The sequence below is a fragment of the Oryctolagus cuniculus genome, chromosome 2, assembly GCF_051225735.1.
Source record: "Oryctolagus cuniculus isolate XC-2025 breed Fujian yellow rabbit chromosome 2, ASM5122573v1, whole genome shotgun sequence".
NCBI classification, from domain to species: Eukaryota; Metazoa; Chordata; class Mammalia; order Lagomorpha; family Leporidae; genus Oryctolagus; species Oryctolagus cuniculus.
The window spans coordinates 192,668,871-192,688,122 of NC_142868.1; the positions used below are offsets into that span (position 1 = coordinate 192,668,871).

The window sequence follows — 19,252 nt, forward strand, 5'->3', positions numbered from 1 at the left end:
AGAGCTTAGGTCTGGAAGGAAGGAAGGAAGGAAGGAAGGAAGGAAGGAAGGAAGGAAGGAAGGAAGGGAATTAAGGAACGGAGATGCTATACAAGGTATAAAATGGAGTGGGCATTAGAAGGCAGGAGGACCGCTTTCTTTTTTGAGGTGAGCCCTGGTTCAGTTCCAGTGCTGCTGAGCTGAACAAGCTAGTCCAGGAGACCCCAAGTGGCAGCAGAAAGCTGGATGTTGGGGTAACTCTCAGATGACACCACTGAGGTCAGAGAGGTCAGGGAACCTGCTGAGGCCTCACGTCTGGTTAGGGTTGCGGTTGGGCTGAAATCCCGGGCTTGAGGCTCCCAGGTCAGGACACCTCAGGCCTCAGCTGTGTGGCCAGGGCTGGGCCTGTCTGGCCGCCAGGAGCAGATGCCTGTGCCTGTGCCTGTGCCTCTGCCCGGCTCCCCTGGGCTGGATGTGCACATGTGGGTGAAGGTATGTCCGGGTTTTTGCCTGCCTCTCTCCATCTGCTCCCCAGGCACCTGCTGGGCTGTCGGCGTTGTCGCTGGCTTGTTTACAAGGCGCCCTGGAAGCTCCCCAGGCTCTAGTCTAAAGGCAGGGCCTGTGTCCAGCCTGTGGTCCTTGTGCTGGGAGGCAGCGGGCACTTGTCCTGTCATCCGACAGCAGCCTGCAAAGAGCTCGTGGATCTATCAGACCCTCCTCCAATTCCCCCACCCCTCTTGGTTGAGAGTTCAGTGCCATTGCAGAGAGAGAACGGCTGTGGCAGGGCACCTGGGACCTCAGAGTAGATGAGTCATTGGCACTGACCGGACAGCAGGGATGTCCCTGCCGTAGGAAATGGGGAAGGAGCCCAGAAGACAAGGCCCCAGAGAAGATGGTGCCAAATGAGAGGAGGCAGCCCCAGCGGGCACTGCAGGTGGGGGCCCCGAGGCAGGAGGCAGGGCCCCAGGTTTGGAGAAAGTCTCAGCCGCACTGAGCAGTTCACGATTCCTTGGATATAGCCTCCCCTCTCACCTGGGGAATCTTTTCCTGATTGTAAAACCCCTTCACCTGCTCCACTCTGCAGCTCCCTTGGAGTTCCACTTAGATATTTGCCTCTGAGATGGTTTCTCGGCTTGGCCAGCAGGCTGGGTTTGGGGCCCCAGCACCCCCTACTCCCTGCCTCACACTTCCAGGGCACATGATTCTCGCTGTGGCCCACCCCAGGCAGCAAGCTTATTGAGAGAGGCCCAGTGTGTGGGCCAGAGCTTAATCACTGCAGAACTTGGATCATGTGGAATGAAGAGGCCCATGCAGAGAAAGGAAGCAGGACAGGATGGGCACCTGGCAGGTAAGGCTGTCTCAGGAATACAGAAGGAGCCGCTTTGTTACGACTCAGTCCAGGAAAGGGGCTGGGGCACAGCCTGGTGAGCTGGTGGTGGGCTCCAGCTCTTGAGCCGGCCATCTTCATCGTGACGTTGGATGGAACAGGAGTTAGGGTCTGCTTTGGGACTGAGGCTGCAGGTGGTCTTGGGCCAGGGGAGGAGGCTGCTCCTGTCAACCCAGGCAGGGCCTGACACCACCCTGCTTCCTGGTGCTAGAAACACAGCCACAGTTCAGCATGTCTGTCCTTAGAGAGAAGGCCTGGGGGCAGGGCTGAAGGAGAAGGTGGAGGCTGGAAGGGAAAAGTGAAGTTGTTTCTTACCTGGGACCAGGCATGGCCCCTTGCACAAGTGACTTAGAGAGCTGAAGAGAATGTCAGGCTCGGAGGAGCTGGAAATGGAGCTCAGGCAGGGCCCTGCTCTGCCTTCTCAGCCCTCCTCTCCCCATTGCAGGGCCATTGCATTCTGGGCTAGTCCACTCCTGGCTCGGGATCGAGGGTCCTTCCTGCCACCAGTAGTGCTCTGGCTCTGGAGCCCCAGGGAGCACTGTGTCCCCTTCCTGGGCAGACTGGACAGCAGAAGATTCCTGTAGCGGTCTGCTGAATAAGACTTAAAGAATCAGGACTTAGTTGTCGACTATGAGCCAGGGACCATGCCAAGCACCTCTTTGCATCTGAACCTTCAAGGATCCTAACCGCTCTGGTGAACCTTCACTGATCCCCGTACTGAGTCATTTGTCATTAGTTCAGTCCATGTGTGCTCATCACTGTCAGACCCTAGTTAATATTGAGATAGCTAGTTAGTGTTCAGTTGGCTTTATATTCTAGTTAGTCCTGAGTTGGCTAGCATAACTAGTCAGTATTCAGTTGGCTAGCATAACTGATTAGTATTGAATTGGCTTTAGATTCTGGTTAGTACTGAGTTGGCTAGCATAACTTGTTAGCATTGAGTTAGCTTCAGATTCTGGTTAGTATATTGAGTTAGCTAGCATAACTGGTTAGTATTGAGTTAGCTTCAGATTCTGGTTAGTATTGAGTTGGCTAGCATAACTGGTTAGTATTGAATTGGCTTTAGACTTCAGTTAGTATTGAGTTGAGTTGGCTAGCATAACTGGTTAGTATTGAATTGGCTTTAGACTTCAGTTAGTATTGAGTTGAGTTGGCTAGCATAACTGGTTAGTATTGAATTGGCTTTAGACTTCAGTTAGTATTGAGTTGAGTTGGCTAGCATAACTGGTTAGTATTGAATTGGCTTTAGACTTCAGTTAGTATTGAGTTGAGTTGGCTAGCATAACTGGTTAGTATTGAATTGGCTTTAGACTTCAGTTAGTATTGAGTTGAGTTGGCTAGCATAACTGGTTAGTATTGAATTGGCTTTAGACTTCAGTTAGTATTGAGTTGAGTTGGCTAGCATAACTGGTTAGTATTGAATTGGCTTTAGACTTCAGTTAGTATTGAGTTGAGTTGGCTAGCATAATTCTGTTTTTCCTTTGCCTGGAACTGTCTTCTTCTGTACAACTAATTAAAAGTGAACTAAAAATAAAATCGCTCTGAGTATTAAAGTGGCAAAAAAGTAAAGCACAATCAAAATAGAATGACTTCTCATTCTCACACAGTAGCAGCTACTTCTTGCTATTCTAGAAGAAAAGCTCTTTTTTTTCTGTCCCCCTTCAAATTATTCTCATTATAATCACTTCAGGAGCCCAAAGAGAAAAGGAGTCTTCAAAGCCAGTGTTTGTTGGGTCTAGGCAATAATCCCTTTAAATTCTATAATTATGTGTGTACAATGGTTAAAAGATTTTGTGGAGTTAGACATGTGATAAGAGTTTTAAAGTTTTTAGGAAGTTTCACAATTTATAAGGCATTCCAGTTAGGATAGGTTTTTAGCTTATTGAAACCAAGCCTTAAGAACTAAAATAAAGCTAACTACAAATGCATTCTGAATCTGGCTTCCTCCCCAGGATGGGGAGAGCTGGAGGAGAATCACTGCCACTTTGCAATGAAAAGGCGTTGGGCTCATTTCAAATTCAGGACTGTGTTTGAGACAGTCCGACAGCTACAGTTACAGAGATAACAACTTAGGGAGAATCTGTGGGGAGACAGACAATAATTTCAAGAGAGATGTGAGCACCCGGTCACTTGGAATGGACACTCACAGTGACCAGAATGAAGCTGGAAGAGCCTGCATATTGCTGAAGGCTGAGTGTGAATTCATGAACAGAGGGACACCCCTGGTGCTACTGCAACTGAGGGGTGCACACCATCCGAGGGTGTTCCCCAAAACCCCGAGAGCTCTATATTCTCATCAGGGCAGGTGCATAAAAGATCAGAATGTGGAGCTGAAAGAGGACGAGACACTGCCCCATCTTTCCCTCGTTGCAGAATGCAACCCTAATCTGCAGGGCAGTGGCCTTGTTGTCTGCCGTCCAAGGCATTGGTGAATACTCATGGCAGCATCTGGAGGAAGGAGCTGGGGAGGACCCACAGCTCAGGACAGAATGGGAGGATCAAGTGCTGGGTCTGCGACCTCAGATAGGGAAGAGGTCAGAGGACTAACGTGTGCTGTGATTCAAGGACCCAGGGAGAAGGCCCAGAATTCCAGAGATGGCATCTGCCCACCCCACCCCCACCACTAAGATTTCCATAACAAATCACAGAAGCCTGCTGGTGAGTGAGGTACAAGAATATGGAAGGGGAATCTTTCTGAAACAGCACAAAAGGAAGTTTACAACCCAGAATCAGATAGTGCTCTGGACAACCCTAAAAATTGCATGTGGAACCCACTAGTGATGGGTGATGCCCTGTGTTTCTCCAAAGCTGAGAACAGCGTATTTAAGTAGGGTGGGAGGTACTTCTCCATGATCTCAGAAACATGGGGGCCACGCTAGCTGTGCCATGGACAGCCTTGCTCGTGGTGGTTTGGAAAATGATCACTCACAGATACGCAGGGAATGGCCTCCCACTCTGTGCTGCTTTGGCATTTTGCTCAGACTTCAGCATCAGCTCCTCTCACACTGTTCTAGAATACTTAGTTTTCTCCCCAGTTGCCCTGTTGGACTGTGAGCTCAGGATTCGGCTGTATTTTTAGCTCCTAGCACAGTTCCTGACGTGTGTTGGTAGTCAATTAGTGCTCCCTGGATTGATTTGTCTAATTTGAATGCTTCATGAATGTTGGAAAAGACATGATTGAGATTTTGGTATTTATTTTTGGGAGAAGATCATTTTTAGGAATTGATCAGTCTTTACTAATTGGGTAGAATGGGTTCTCTCCTTTGAAATCTGATTTCAATACACCATCCCTTAGGGAGCTCCTATTAGCATATGACATTTCATGGTTGTGTCCTTGCCTCTCCCCAATTATGTTTTGGGGCTAGCAAATGCATTTATGTTCTGTTTCAAACAGAAGGCTAAATGTTCAATGCATTGTCATTATGTGGGAAGCATCTTGCTGTCCTTCAGTGAAAAATAATTGCTAGATTGAAACAGAGGCATGAAAGTTAGGGTGCCTCCTCTCCTCTTTAAAGTGATTTACAGCTTAACAAATGAGGTCACAGTCTTCACCTCATTAAACTTTCACAAGACCTCTGTGATGTAGGGAGGACATAGGTTATTACTCTCATGGTACAGATGAGAAACAGTCTCAGGTATGTAATGTGACTTGCTGAGCCCTGAGACAGGACAAGAGACTTTGATGTTCCAGCTCACAGGTTCTCCATATGTTCTCTGGCCACACTAGCAAAGAGCCCTGCCCAGCCTGGTTGTTTTGTGAAATCTTAATTCTATTGTCTGCTGAGATCCTTGTTAGTATGCTTTGCTGCAGATTGCATTTATTTTTCTATCTTATTAATATGGGCTTGCTGTTCATTCTTCTGTATGTGCAATGCCAACAGGCTTGACTATAGCTGAAATAATTGGACTGTGGTGCTTCTGAGCTGGGAGTTTATTGTCAAGTCAGCTGTCACAGATTCTGCATCAGCGTGAGAGAGCTCAACCATGCAAGGACCTTCCCTCACCCCTTACCTGCGAATCATGCACCGTCAGCACAGGTCATCTTAGGGAATGTTAACTTTGTCATTTGTAATCTAAATAATGGGAAGCGCACCTGGGGAATTGTCTAACTTCTATGTTGTAGCAATGGAAAGATGTGAACTCTTTTCTGTTTGGCCTGTTTTTCACAGGAAGCCCAGGTGAGCATTTCTCAGTTTCCTCACCTGTGACCTGTTCACTGATTCATCCACTCGTCCACCCAGGCGATCGACATTCACAGGTTGTTAACCTTGGCACAGGCTTGCAGATAAGAGGCAGAGGGAGACATTACCCTATGGGGCTGTTTGTAGCCATAGGGGGGCCCTGGCTGCTGAGTGTGGGGTTGTGTCACAAGGCACGCTCTCTACAAGAGATTGCACTCAGCGTGCAAGGGCAGCTGCCCAGTAGAGGGCCACCAGTCCCCAACGAAGTTAGACTTAGAACCCAGGTTTTCTAACTCCTAGGAATTTTAAAGTCCTCTGTAATGCTTGGGCTCCCCAGGACAGAAACCCTGGTGTGAGTAAGGGGTGGAGGTGAGGGGTGGGCTTTCTGTTCAGAGGTACCCAGTTCTGCCACAGTGTGATGATTTGGAGGCATTTCATGCTGTTAGAAATTGCTGAGGTTTAGGGGATCACAGCAAGGGGGTGAAGATGAAGAGTCTGGCAGAGTCCGTGTTCTGCGTGAAGAAGATTGGACCCTTGCTCGCAGGCCCTGGGGAAATGTGGAAGGGCTTTTGGCAGAAGTGTGTGTTGCTGAAATCTGACTTTCCAAGAGCTCACTGGGCAGCAGAGCAGACACAGAGCCGGAGTGGGGAGATGCTTCCCATGAAAGATGACGCAGGGCTAGGACAGAGACAGTGATGAGGTGGATGCAGCTGTCCAGCTAGCGACTCTTGGCCGGCAGAGGCAGCAGGGTGAGGAACTGGCTCAGATGTGCAGTGATTCAAGGCACACAGGGAGTCATGCCCCGGGATTTGCTGCCCACAGACTGTGTGACCTTGCAGCATTCTTGTTTCCTGTGAACCCAAACTTCTGGTTGTCCTAACTGTCTATAGATCCCTACACTGATTACAGAGACGACCTAGTGACCAAGTAAGGAAGGGTGATGTGCAAGTGGTGAGGGACTGGCAAACAGGGTTTGCTTTTATTATTTAAAGTAGGGGTTGGCAAACCATGGCCCATGGACCAAATGTGGCCATGTAGGTCAAGCTGTATTGGATCTCAACTACCCCTTTGTGTGGGGTCTGTGACTGCCTTCCTCTTTCAGTCCTGGAGTTGGGTTATTGCATCAGAAATCGATGGCTCTCAAGGTCTGAACTGTTCAGTATCTGGCCTTCTACTGGCGAAGTGTGTTGCTTTCTGATGTAAGTCGTGGGTTACAGCATTATCACTGTAATTACTAGATGAAGTGTGAAGATCCTATCATCTCTTCCCCTTGTGACTCAACTGCTGTTGGGCGGCAGGCCTGGGTTCTCCCAGGGGTCTGTCTTCCATTGTACCTGGTTAGAATTGTTTCTCATAAGGGAGGGAATAAACTCACTTTGCAGAAATGCTGAACTCATCTCTCCTGCAGAATAAGCACAGAGATGTGTGGGTTTCAGGCTGGGTCACTGCTTGAAAACATGCACACAAGTCCATTGCCAATGAGTTTTGAATCCCCGCATAAAACACGTGTGTTCCTGTTCATCTTCCTTCTTTCCTGGTAGTTATTTTAGTCTGATGGTTGTTCGTGTCACTTATTTCCCAATTTCCTGGAGTAATTTTGTTTCTCTACTTCCTTCTCCCAGCAATTTTCTTTCTTCTATCCCAATTAACAGCCTGTGTAGTAATAAGCAGAAACAAACTAAATTATGGTCATTAGAGCTCCAATATTCAGCTCCAGCCAGAACATGACGTTGTCACTTCTTTGGTTCAAAACCCTTTGCATTTCCTAGCTTGGAGGATGGTAATTACACAGTCACAGACAGACAAGAACAGAGGGAAAGGCCACCGGCCTCCCAGGTTTGCCTCCCTCCCTGTTGTTCCCTTTCTTACAAAAGAAACCAATTTGGCCTAAGTTTTTATGCGAGGCCGCCAGCAATTTTCAGATCCAGAAATATCAGGAGGATTTAGAAGAGGCATGCGCTATTAAATATTGTCTGTGTTTAAAGCAAATAGAGAAGCATGTGAAGCACAAACACAAATTACCTTCATTTTTCACTTTACTTTCACTTGCTAAAGTCAAGTCTGATCTGAAGCCTACTCTGGGACGTGTGCTCTCAAGCCTGAAAACGGTCTCATCGTCCCAGGCCTTATTTCCATGTAGCATCCGAGATGAAAAAAATGCAAGGCAAAAAGAACATCCGTGCTGGCAGAGCTTTTGGAAGCAAGAGAGTCAACACTTCTCACTTCACAGATGGTGCAGCAGCCCAGATGTGCTTATTTATTTATTTATATGGAAACTCCACTGGTTGGCTGTCGGGTACCAGATTTCCTCATTTGTTCAGGCTTCACATGTTCCCTTCATTTGGTGTGCAAAATGGACCATCCTCCAGTACTTACTACTGACCTGAGCTTTTTACTAGTACTGGACACCCCTCCTGACACCTGAGCCCCTAAGAACATTTCTGTGTCCCCAGACGGCTTTTCCCTCCTGCCTGCTCCAGGCATTCAGCCTGTTTTATTCCCCTTTCAATAGCCACTCTCTCCCTGGGGGACCCTTCCACCTGCTACAAAGTGGGATATTGCCACATCGACTTCCTGGCCCTCCTGCCTGATAGCTGCTTTTCTCAGAAGAGTTTTCATGGAAAAAGACATAAACTCCAGGAACAGGTGCGGGAGAGAAATGCACTCCTGCCTCTCAGAATGTGAACATTCCTTGCCTCAGTCTGTGGCTTCTGATTTGCTAATGGAGATGGACTCCAGATGTCCTCATGGATACCTGCTCACTTTTGCAATTCCCAAGGAGATCCTCAAACCTCTGCCCTTGAAAACTCAGCTTTTCTGTTCATCTAGAAATCCTTTCTATTCTCACCAAGGGCTCCTGGAGCCCCATCAAGGTGAGAGCACATGTACATCCCAGCAGTCCCAATAGTGTGATACGTTCTCTGCTCAGGGAACACAGGGTAGCTCAATTGGCTCAAACAAAGAGTGACATGAATACTGGAATAAGCCATTTGAGCATATGCAGAGGAGAGCTCCTACTGATGGGTTGTAGGTAGCATGTGTGATGATCAAAGTTAAGCTTTGGTAATATAATCTGCCAGTGGTGTGTAGGTTATATTGGAGGGATTAAGTCTGGAAAGCAAGCTGAATTAAGCAGTAGATCAATGACCAGAAGCTGAGGAAAGAGAAACAGAGACTCTGAGACGTGGGAGTACTACACTATGCTTACTGCCCAGCAAGGCAGGGACAACCATACCCATCAGAGCAAAGAGGCAATGCAGGATGGTGATCTCCAGGTGTGAAATGATCCAGAGACGGCTGTAAGCACTGGAATTTCATAGTAAAGTCCAATGGGGCAGCCCTTGTTAGGACTGTTAGTACTAAAGACAAGAGTGGGACTTCTAAAGCCAAAAGCCTCATTGTTTGACCCAGATGCATGGGACTTGGCGAGCCCTGAGCGCATCAGCTCATGGGTGGTTGTCAGGAGCTTGGTGCTGGCTGACTGCCCCAGGGCTCTGTTGGCTGAGTCTGCACAGTACAAGTTCACCAGGGACTATCTCTTTTTCCTTTCCTTTTCTTTTCTTTTTGCTGCATTTGACTAGTTTTCCAGGGAATTCTCTCAGGGTCTGGGGTGTTCATGCCTAGGCAAATCCACGCATGCACAAGTACAAAACTCAGTCAAGATATTTTTTTTTATCAGAACAAACAAACCCCAAACTTTTGCGGTAATCAGAGATCTCCCTTCTACTTGTGAATTCAAGGTCTGCATGACCCTGGGCAAGTCACTGCATCTTTTAGCAGCCTCCATTTTCCCACATGTAGTAATATTGAAAAGAGATAAAGCCTGGGGCACAATAGGAACACAACACGGGCTGGCAGCGAGTCAGATTGTGCAGTGGAGAGAAGCTCTTGAAACTGTTGAGGCCTCTTTTGGGTATGAGGATCCTGCTCCTTGTAGCTCTGAGTTCCAGGGGACCCTCCGAAGGCTGTAAGCAGGGTCAGCCTGCAGGGACAGCATGACAATGTGTGCTGCCAGGGGCTGATCCCTTCCTGATTTCATCCTTGCTGCTGTCTCCTCTCTGCGGACTTGCCTTTCTCTGGGGAGACAGAGAAGATGGATTGTCAGCTTGAAAATGCATCACTCACATCACCACCCGCCTGACCCGTTACAAGATTTAAGCTGTCACTTAATTTGTTCCTCATTAAGTGCAGACACTTCCTCACCTCCTCACCTTTAGCAGAGCTTGGAGGAGGGAGTGGCAAATGTCAGCAGTCAGGTGATGATCAGACACCAGGGCTGTCCTTTCTCAATTCTCCTGGCAGTGCTCAGAGGCTGCAGGAAGGACCTGGTTTCCAGTAGGGCCAGGACATTGGGTATGGAGAGCTCAGCTTTATGGACTTTGCTTTAAAGTAATGCCTTTCCGGAGACATTTCTCTTTATGTCATCTTCTCCTGAAATGCTTACCTAACAAGTCCTGGCTGTGCACACAATATTGAGCTGTGAGCACCCTTCTCAGCCCTCTCCTCCCCCACCTCCCACCTCCTGGGATTGGATTCGAAGTAATCAGCATTTGAATTTCCAGGAGCCCTTCACCTTCTTTGACCCACACAGAATCACAGATTAACCCATGGAAAGTCGTATGTAACCATGTCTTTATATTCTTCCCTGACTTATTTCCATGGAGAGGTTGGATCATGGAGTGCTTCCAGGATGCAGGCACCAGAGAAGTTCAACTCCTTCCTTCGGGGTGCAACTGCAGTGATGCTGATTTTGTATATTTCAACATACAGGATCTTGTTCATCCTCAATGTGGTCTTGAGAGGTTAGTATCATTCCATTCTATAGCTAAGTACACTAAGTATCAAATGCAGGTAAATCCTGCTGTTCAGAGTCAAAGTCTGTATGCAAAGTTAGGTCTCCTCTTCTACTATCTCTCTTTTCACAAGAGTACAGTCATGGCTACATTTATTCCTAGAGTCTTCTGCGGAGCCAGGAGTGTGTCAGAATCCAGAGTGGAGATGTATTTAGCATGAGACTAATGAAGGTGATGCTTCAGGGTCCTCACCATGGGTGCACATGATCATATCTTTCTGTCAAATTCACAAAAGTAAGCAATTGTATCTGCAATGGGTTAACAGTCTTGTCCCTCTTTTTTTTCTTTTTTTTAACAGGCAGAGTGGATAGTGAGAGAGAGAGACAGAGAGAAAGGTCTTCCTTTTGCCGTTGGTTCACCCTCCAATGGCCGCCACAGCTGGTGCGCTGCGGCCGGCGCACCGCGCTGATCCGATGGCAGGAGCCAGGTACTTATCCTGGTCTCCCATGGGTGCAGGGCCCAAGTTCTTGGGCCATCCTCCACTGCACTTCTGGGCCACAGCAGAGAGCTGGCCTGGAAGAGGGGCAACTTGGGACAGAATCCGGTGCCCCGACTGGGACTAGAACCCGGTGTGCCAGCGCTGCAAGGCGGAGGATTAGCCTAGTGAGCCGTGGTGCTGGCTACAGTCTTGACTCTTTCTACTCTGACTTCTCCTCCATCACCCTTCCTTTTGAGCTAGGTGACTTGGAGTGGCTGTGGGCCTTTCTGGGATTGGCCAAAGTTGACTTGACTTGGTAATGCGTTTGCTTGGGTTCAGTGGGATATACATGTGATCTTAGTCACTTTGGGGGGTCATTGAGTTATGGATTATTGTCCTCAGAGAGGAAAGGTTTCTAGAAATTCTCTGTTCGCTGTGCTGATTCACCTGGCATCAGGATACAAAGGTGTAGGGTCAGAGATCATAGAACACATAACGTATGCAATGGCACCAGATGTTAGCGGGTGGTGCAGCAGAAACAAGGTAGCAAGTGGACAGAGCCAGAGCTAGTCTTGGGGAAATTCTGATTATGAGATGAGCAAGACTCTAAGTGAAATGTTTGTTTCCCATTTAATACTCAAATGGAAGTTCTTCCCTGTTGAATATATAGTCAGCTGCATACATATACAATTATAAGCCCACTAAACTTTTGTTATTTGATGGGAGTCATGTGAAATGGAAGTTCTCAAAGAATTCGTATGTGTAGGGGACATCTAAGCCAAAGTTAGGACCACCCACAGCCTCAGGGATGTGTCCATTGGTACAAGAGTACTGCAGTTAGCATAGATGCTTGTGTATAAAATCATGTGGTTTATGCATGTCAGGTACCACTATTAAAAAAAATAAGTTTCAATGAGACATTCTAGAAGAAAGGTTGCATTTTTGTTTCTATATAAATAGGTATAGCAAATCGTTGTCATATGACAAGAAGATCAAAGTATATGCAATCACAATATGTAGACAAAAGATTGTAAGGGTATATCAGACAGGTAATTAAAAAGAAAAAAGACTATGTTGTTTTCTAGATGTTGTGATATTTATAAGATTTGTCTATTTTTGACATTTATACTTTATAAAAATTTTATTTCAAATTCCAAATAATTACTTATTTAGCTTAATTTTAATCTTGTCATTTTATATTCTTTTACTAGTAGAATCACCTCACATTGTAAAATTTCAGGTTTCAGAAAAATTATATCCATCCTGGCCAAAGGACAAGCTGTAGAATACTGTGACTGTATTGGCACTGGTAGTGCTATGTCTTGCAGATGGAGTCAGGATTACAGCAGGCTATAGGGTGGGAAATATAGAGAAAATTAAGATTTGTCCCATGCTGTCATTGGTCAATTGGTAATAAAAAGCCTCCCATCAAAGAAAATTCCAGAACCTGATGGCTTCCCTGATGAATTCTACCAAGTAATTAAAGTATAATTCATGCCAGTTCTTCTCAAACTCTTCTAAAAAGCTGAGAAAGAGAGAATATTTCCAAATCAATCTATGAGGTCAGCATTACCCTGTCAAGGACATAACAACAGAAAAAGAAAACTATAGACAAATTATCCCTGATGAACAAGATGGAAAAAAAATTCTCAATAAAATTCTAGCAAAGTTCATTAGCACATTAGAAAGATTATTCACCATGATTGAGTAGGATTTATTCCAAGGATGCAAAGATGATCCAGTGTATGAAAATCAATAAATATGATATGCCATAGTAACAACATGAAGGATAAGGATAAAAACCACACTATCACTTTAATATATGCAGATCTAGCATTTGACAAAATTTGACATTTTTTAACATTACAAAATATAAACAAAGAAGGCTATGTCCCTCAACACAATAAAGGCCATGTATGACAAACCCACAGCTGATTCATTCCCTATTAAATGTTGTTTTGTAGGATACAAAATCAACATATAAAAATCAGCAGCATTTCTATGTACTAACTACCAAGAAATCAAGAAAGTAAAAAAGAAGCCAAGAATCTAATCCTCCACCTTGCGGCGCCGGCACACCGGGTTCTAGTCCCGGTTGGGGCGCCGGATTCTGTCCCGGTTGCCCCTCTTCCAGGCCAGCTTCTCTGCTATGGCCAGGGAGTGCAGTGGAGGATGGCCCAGGTGCTTGGGCCCTGCACCCCATGGGAGACCAGGAAAAGCACCTGGATCCTGGCTCCTGCCAGGATCAGCGCGGTGTGCCGGCTGCAGCGGCGGCCATTGGAGGGTGAACCAGCGGCAAAGGAAGACCTTTCTCTCTCTGTCTCTCTCTCACTGTCCACTCTGCCTGTCAAAAAAAAAAAAAAAAAAAAAAAAAAAAAAAAAAAGAAGCCAAGAAAACTATCCTACTTACAATAGCTACAAAAATCCTTAGGAATCTCTATACTGAAAATTAAAAAGTGTTGATGAAACTGATTGAAAAGAACACAAGCAAATGAAAAGATAGCCTATATTTGTGGACTGGAACAATTAATATTGTTAAAATATCCATACTACCCAAAGCAATCTACAGATTCAGTGAACTTCTTATCAAAATATCAGTGACATTTTTCATAGAAGCAGAAAAAAATCTCAAATTTGCATAGAATCATAAAAAGTCCCAAGTAGCCAAACAATCTTGAGCAAAAAGAACAAAGCTGGAAAGAACACAGGACCTGATTTCAAATTATACTGCCAACCTGCAATAACCCAAGCAGAATGGTACCAGCATAGAAAGAGCCATAGGCCAATGGAAGAGAATGGGCAGGCTAGGAAAAAAAAAAATCCACACTGTTGCACCCAATGGCTTCTGATAAGGTTCCAGGAACACCCAATGGTGAAAGGACATTATCTTCAACAAATGATGTTGAGAAACAGGATATCCATATGTAAAAGAATTAAATTAGACCCCATCTCTCACCAAATACAAAAAATCAACTCATGAGAGATTAAAGACTTAGAAAACCTGAAACTATGAAATTACTACAAGAAAACACAGAGGAAATGCCCCATGACATTGAAATGGGCAATGGCTTTTAGAGGTGACTCCAGAAACACAGTCAACAGAAACAAAAAGTAGACAAATGGGATTATGTCAAACTAAAAAGTCTGTGCGGAAAATGAATAGAGACAGCTTACAAGGGCTGGTGCTGTGGCACAGTAGGTTAAACCTCTGCCTATGGTGCTGGCGTCCCATACGGGCACTGGTTCATATCCCGGCTGCTCATCTTCTGATCCAGCAGTAGAAGATGGCCCACGTGCTTGGGCCCCAGAAGAAACTCCTGGCTCCTGGTTTTGGATTTGCCCAGCTCTAGCTGTTGCGGCCCTTTGAGGAGTGAACCAGTGGATGGAAGACCTCTCTCCCCCTCTCTCTGTAAGCCTGCCTCTCAAATAAATAAATAAGTCTGTTTTTTAAAAAAGAAAACTTACAGGGTTGGTGAAAATATTTGCATACTATACATGTAACAGGGAGTTAATATCCTAAATATACAAGGAAGTGAAAGAACTCAGTAGAGAAGGAAATAATTCAATCAAAATCAGCAAGAGACCAGAATAGACCTTTCTCAAAGAAGATATCTAAATTGCCAACAAGCATATGGAAAAATTCTCAACATTATTAATCATGAGGGAAGGGCGAGTCAAAGCCACAGTGAGACAGTATGGATTTAATCAGCTTTTTGTTACCCTAACCAAGGTACCCAAGAAGATCTTCTTGGGAGGAGGAAAAAGGGTTATTTTTGTTTGCGGTCGGAGGTTCATAGCTGAAGATGAGGTAGTTGAATTAGTCTGGCCTGGTGTAGACCTGCAATGACAAAGCCCATGTGAAGGACGGATCACATGGTGAGCCATGAAGCAGAGAGAAAGGAAGAATGCTCGGCTTATGCAATCAACCCTCTCATGAAAACCAAGCTCTGAAGGCAAACCCTTGAGGACCTAAAGACTGCCCACTAGGCCTACCTTTCAGAGACCATAGTCCAATCAAGTCTCAACACTTAATCCATCAACTGATAATATACGTCTGTGGGATTTAAATGTCTGGAGAAGTTTATTTCATACATAATTCCCCCAGAGTTATGTTCTTCTCATGTACAGCATACAATGATTCCATCTCCAAAAGTCTCCAAGCCTTAATCCTACATGAACTAAAATGTTTGAAATGCATTTTCTCTTCTGACCTCCAAGCCAAACTCCTTAACTGTGAACCCCTGTACAATCAAAGCCAAGGTTCAAGATGCAATGACAGACAGTTAGAGGGTGTACGTTTCCATACTAAACAGGGGGAACAAGGAAATAGGAAGGATGAATTGTGCCACAGCAAAATGACAACCAGTGAGGCAAGCATTAAGTCCTACAGTTCCACGTCCAAGATCCTAGGCACACAGTTTTGGGGGCTGGGCTCCCCATAAGTTGTAGTCTCAACTCTGCAGTTCCTCTGGGCATTACCCTGGTGGAGACTCTGGAGTCAGCTCTGACTCATTTCCTCTTTGTATCACCAGAGTGGAGACGTCTTGCAGTAGCTGATGCGGGTCTGTCAGGACCCACAATTTGTCTGAAACTTCCTTCGAAATACAGGTGGAAGCCTCCATGCTTCCACAGCTCTTGGTCTTTGCCCACACGGCTGCTGCCTGAGGCCACTCATTGATGTCTTCAAGTTTCCCAGGTTTGCCTGGCACAAGGCTTGAGGCTTTGCTTGTCACATATTTCACATTGTCTCGACTTTCCTAGGATCTCCCTTGCAACTCTGCTCTCATAACTTTGCTATTTTTTGCTCCGTGCAAGGGCTTCAGCACTTCAGCAACACTTCGTCTAGCTTCCCAGGCTTTCTTTTAAAACCTCAGTGGAAGCTTCCACGACCCCATAACTCTTACACTTTGCACACCCGAGAAAGCATCGTGTGGATGACACCAAGTGTGCCACCAGTGGAGCTATGCCTGGATCCTGCAAGCTAGACCTCAGAGGTAATCCTGAGTGAGGAGGGTACCCTGGGACTCTTTGCTGAAAGGATTCAGTCCTGGAACATCTTTCAAACAAACTGGCACTTCTTAGGCTTCTGATGGGGACAGGAAGGGAAAGGTGTGCCTCAAAGGTCTCTGAGATGCCTTTGGGTTCTTTCTCCCATTATCTTGCTCATTAACATGGGGCTCTCTTACTTGAGATTACTCTGTAACAATAAGTTTCTCCTCCTCACTTTCCTGTACTGAATAAATATCTTCTTTTTTCTTGTTAAAGATTTATTTATTTATTTGAAAGAATTACAGAGAGAAGAGACAGGTGGGGAGTTGAGGGGAGAGAATCATCCATGTGCTGAGTCACTCCCCAGATGGCTGTAGCCGCTGGGGCTGGTCCAGGCTGAAGCCAGGAGCCTGGAACTCCATCCAGGTCTCCCACATGGGTGCAGGGGCCCAAGGACTTGGACCATCTTCCTCTGCTTTCCAGATTTGTTAGCAGGGCGCTGGATCGAAAGTGGAGCAGTCAGAACTCAAACTGGTGCTCAGATGGGATGCTGGCATTTGCAGACCGCAGCTTATCCAACTGTACCACAGTGCCAGCCCCTGAACATATATTTTTCTTCATCTCTTTTCTGGCCAGCCTATGAATTTTCCAAATCTTTCTACTCTGCTTCCTTTTCCCCCTGATTCTCACTGTAAAACTTGGGAAAAGCAGCCTCGCTAATAACGCCAAGCTACAACCTGAACATTTTGCTGCCTCAAAATCTCCTCAGCCAAACTAGTCCACCATCTTTAAAGCCAGTCTCCCACAAAGTCTCAGGATGTCCACCATCTTTAAAGCCAGTCTCCCACAAAGTCTGCACATGGACGTGAAAAAGCCAGGTTCTTGGATGTCATGTAATGGGGTAGCCTTTAGTCCATTTGCCGATGTAATGCTCATTCTCACCTGAAATTTCATCAGTCTGTCCTTTGCCGTTCACATTTCTACTGCATTCTGGGCTTCTAAGTCTTCACCACAATTGCCAATAACACTGTTCTTAGAGCATTCTATGCTTTCTCCAGCCAGCTCCTCCAAATTCTTCCAATTCTTTTTTCCGGCAATCCCATTCTGAAGACTCCCCAGATATAATTAATAGTGATGATCCCACTTGTGCTACCAATTTCCTGTCAAGTATTGATTGCCTTAACAAAAGTAATAAGAGCTTCTTGTGGGGAGAAGACTTATTTTGGCTTATAATTGGAGGGTCACAGTTGAAGATCAGGGGGTCCCCTTAGTCTGGCATCTATCTGGTGGAGGCTGTCAGCGGGGGAACATGTGCAGAGGAATGATCACATGGTGATCTGGCAAACACAGAGGCACAGGAAGCACACCTGGCTTATGTAACCTACCCTCTTGTCAGAAGTAGCTTCCAAAATAAGTCACCAGTGACCTAAAGACCGCCCACTAGCCCTGTCTCTCAGATGCCATGATTTGATCAAATCTACACCCTTACTTAATCCACCAACTGTTAACATAAGCCTTTGGTGTTTAAATGGTTGCATGAGACTGGGGAATCCAAACTCTAGTCAATTCATAACATATCACCTCACTCTAGTTAGAATGGCTATTTTCAGAGACAGGATAACAAGTAGTGGCAAGTATGTACAGAAAATGATATCTTTCTACATTGTTGGTTAGACTGTAAGGAAGTATAGCCATTATGGAAAGCACTATGGATATTTCTGAAAAAATTAAGACTAGAACTACCATATGACACAGCAATCCTACTACTGGGTGTATAGCCAACGGTAATGATCAGTTGAAGAGATATCTGCATTCCCGTGTGAAGCACGACAAGGACTCACAATTGCCAAGATATAGAACCAGCCCAAGTGTCCATCAACAGACAAATAGATAAGAAAACATGGCGTATTATCAACAGGATACTATTCAGCCTTAAAAATGAACGATAGCTTGTCACCTGCAACAACAAGGCTGAGCCTGGAGGGATTGTGTTAAGTGAAATAAGCCAGGCACAGAAGATAGATATGATCTCATTCATTTGGAGAATCTTAAAAAAGTGATCTCGGAAGTACAGCATAAGGGCCAGTGCTGTGGTACAATGGGTTAAAGCCTGTTAAAGTCTGCAGTGCTGGCATCCCATTTGGTCATTGGTTCAAGTCATGGCTGTTCCACTTCCAATCCAGCTCCTGGCTCCTGACTTCAGATTGGCACAGCTCTAGCCCTTACAGCCACTGGGGAGTGAACTAGCAGATGGAAGATCTCTCTGTCTCTGTATCCATCTCTATCTCTATCTCCTTCTCTCTGTAACTTTTTCAAATAAATAAGTAAATCTTTAAAAAAAGAGATGTATAGCATAGAGTGGTGGCTACCAGCATCCAGGAGTGTTAGTGGGGTGGGATTGGGGAAATGTTGGCAAAGGATGCATAATTTGCATAATTATAGTTAGATAGGAGGGATAAATTCAGAAGATCTATTGTACAACTTTGTGACTATAGTTAATTACAATATTTTATTTTCAAAAATGCAAGCAGTGGAATTGTTCTCATCACAAAAGTGATAACCGTATGAAGCAATGCCTTGTTTAATTAACTAGATTTTACCATTTCACCATGTATATCTACTTCAAAACATCATGTTGTATATGATAAGTACATACATTTTTATTTGTCAATTAAAAATGAAAAAGAAACAGAAGTGTTTCATAATAGTTCGCTCCACTTTGACTTAACTTTCAGGCCAGCCTTTGAAAACAGGGAATCCTGAATGCAACCTTATAGCAGGCTCCAGAAACATAAGAAGTTGAGAGAGAGGAGGGAGAGTGGAGAGAGAGAGGGAGAGAGAGAGAGATTGAGATTATATTACACTTACTGCAGAGAAGAACAAAGGATAAACTTTTAGTCTGCGTTACCAGAGTATTATTTACCTTTCTGAATCAGCTCTGGAAACATACTGATATTTCTTCTGTCCTTTAGTGTTCACATTTGAAAGCATCAAATTGACTCATCGTGCTTCCTCTCGATTCTCCAGCCACAAGCCCGCTCATATCCAGGACCCCAGTTATGGCCTACCTCTTCCAGAACTTTCCTCATTCTAACCATCTTTTCTACTTAGGTCCCTCCTTGGGAACTTTTATCTCTAACGCCTTCCAGCTATGTGTGCTTGTGTACCTTATAACCTCTCTGAGAGTCAAGTTCTGCTATGTCTGTAAGGCAGGGATGGATAGTGTTCAAATAAACGCTGCCTTGTGTACCTAAAGGGCTGCCATGAGTACTGAATATGCCATGGGGAGAAAACATTCATTGAGCTGTGAGTTATACGCTGCAGTAGTAGAACTCACTCTGCTGATTCACCCTACTGATGCAAAATTCCCCCAGTTAGGCCAGAAGTTGGTTATGGTGTTAATGATTTTGAGAGGCCTGCAGCTCCTTATACAAAGTAAGTGCAC

The 19,252-nt window shown here is 45.3% G+C and overlaps 1 long non-coding RNA gene across 1 annotated transcript; it reads left to right on the top strand.

Annotated features, from left to right (window-relative positions):
* Positions 1 to 1,119: 1,119 nt before the first annotated feature.
* On the top strand, positions 1,120 to 19,024 carry LOC127489111 (uncharacterized). Its single transcript, XR_007917081.3, has 3 exons — positions 1,120 to 1,327; positions 10,212 to 10,349; positions 18,780 to 19,024. It is a non-coding gene; the product is annotated as an uncharacterized LOC127489111 (long non-coding RNA).
* Positions 19,025 to 19,252: the final 228 nt, after the last annotated feature.